The sequence below is a fragment of the Dermacentor albipictus genome, chromosome 5 (genome assembly GCF_038994185.2).
Source record: "Dermacentor albipictus isolate Rhodes 1998 colony chromosome 5, USDA_Dalb.pri_finalv2, whole genome shotgun sequence".
NCBI classification, from domain to species: domain Eukaryota; kingdom Metazoa; phylum Arthropoda; class Arachnida; order Ixodida; family Ixodidae; genus Dermacentor; species Dermacentor albipictus.
The window spans coordinates 58,066,636-58,068,845 of record NC_091825.1 but is presented as its reverse complement, the minus strand read 5'-3'; positions in this window follow the sequence as shown (position 1 = coordinate 58,068,845).

The window sequence follows — 2,210 nt, the reverse complement described above, 5'->3', positions numbered from 1 at the left end:
CAATCCACCCTGCTCGGGTGTATGTCCATTTAGCCCCCTGTTGAAATGCAGCCTCCGCGACCTGGGTTTGAAAGCGGCCCCTCAGTTTTGCCAGCGCAATGCTAAAGCCACTAAGGCACAATGGCTGCTGGAGAATCCCTGAGAAAGCCTTAGTGGGCTGCGTGCGTGCTAATCTGATACCAGCGGTGAAAGGCACAGCGTGGCGTGGGCACAACCATTGGAACAATTGATGGAAGCATTGACGGCTGCGTCCACTTCCGTGTTGTATAGCGATAATAATCACATGGACACTAAAAACGAATTTATTACATCGTCGCCGCCATGAGGTTCCGTATATATTTTGGTATATATATGCAGCATGCCTTGCGATGGTTTCAGATATGCGCAATGCGCGGCTTATATTGCCACACCATCCTATCACTAAAGTTGCTTATACCAACTCTTACATTCTTCACTTATGTTACGTTGGTAGAGGCAGACAAGAAACTCCGTACAGGCATATCTACGAACAAATACGCCGCACTTGGCCCGGAGGCAACAGCCCGCGTTAGCCTACCAATGTCACCGTCGCCTTCACACTGCTGGCCTCTTCATCATCATAAATACTGGTCCGTAGCATTACCCCTACGGGCAAAAGCGCCGTCCCGGAGAATCTAAAGGGCGGGTTTGGAGGTAGTGCAGTAGGGCTTGAGTATACTGACATGTATAACATCACTGGTTGCGAGAGGAGAGAGGAGGTCAAACTTAAAGCAGCAATTCCTCACGCCAATGGCGTCACATTGCACCTCACGCGGTAGGGTTCTGTGTATTGCGAAATGAGCTTCTCGGAAAGTCCTAGGTGACGAGAGGGCGACCACAGGAGTACGAGTGCACCAGACGGAAACTCTGCGTCACGATGGAAGGCTTTGTACAGACGCTCCTATGAGGTTTGCGAGGCCGTCCGTTGAATACGCGCAAGTTGACGTGCATGGTGGGCGTTGAGGTCGCAGCAGGAGGAAGTGCAGTATCAAGGGGAGAGGTCAGTTCGCAACAGTACAATAGGTAAAATAGAGAAAATCTGAAAGTATCGGGACGGGACGAATTGTACACAAATGTGACGTAAGGCAGCACAATGACATTGACAATGACAGCCAGTGCAAACAGTGCAAAAAGGACCAGTCATGGTCCTTTTTTGGAACGTACATGGAGAGCTTACCTATGAGGGTGCGTTTAACCGTCGCTCTGTTGGTTTGAGGCTGGTATGAGGTGGTCAGCTCGTCAGGTGGTCAGCAAGTTACGACCACGGTCAGTAAGCAGCTTTCTCGGACCTCCATGAAGCAATATAATATCGTGGCAAAAAGCCTGCGACGTCAGTGGCGCAATTGGTCTTGCAATCTCGCGTGATGGCGTATCGGGTGGCGTAAACAGGTGCAACGGCTATCTATTTGTTACGCGGGCATGATGTGGGAAAGCGGGTGGGGAGGTCTAATCGAACACGAAAGAATGGTTTCACAGGGACGGTTATCAGCTGCAGATGACCGGATGGGAGCACCTGAGGCGCATCCCACGCTGTCAGGAATCACAGACAGCAGCATAGCGTTGGACGGAGTGAGCGATCCCGGGCCAATAGAAACAGCATCGGACGTGGTCGTACGTCTGTGTTATCTCAAGATGCCCTGTATTGTGTACGTCATAGAGCCAAAAGGGCACAGTCCGTCGCAGATGTTTCCACACCACAAGACGACCAGATCCACCAGTGAGGAAGTTCTTTCGGTACAGAATGCCGCATTGGAGGACATATCAGCGAATGGAGGCGTCGGTAGGTGTACAGCGCAAACGCTCGATGAGTAATCGTAGCGCTAGGTCACGGTACTGCTAATCGGCGATGTTAGCGAAGGTTACACAAAGAGAAAATGTCGTTGGCGGTACTAGTGTCAGCGTCTACAGGCTCGTCGACCGGGTAGCGAGAGAGGCAGTCAGCGTCCTTGTAGGCAAGGCCAGATTTGCAGATGACAACAGGTGAATATTATTGGAGGCGTGACGCCAAGCGACCAAGGCTTCCTGGAGGTCATTTCAGTGAGAGCAACCAGGAAAGCGCGTGATGGTTCATGACGACTGAAAAGGGTCGGCCATCTAAGTATGGGTGGAACTTCGCAGCCGCCGCGAAGACAGTTTGCAAAAGCAGTCTGCTCGCGGTCCAGATCATTCATCACGATCAGTCAGTAGCCGGA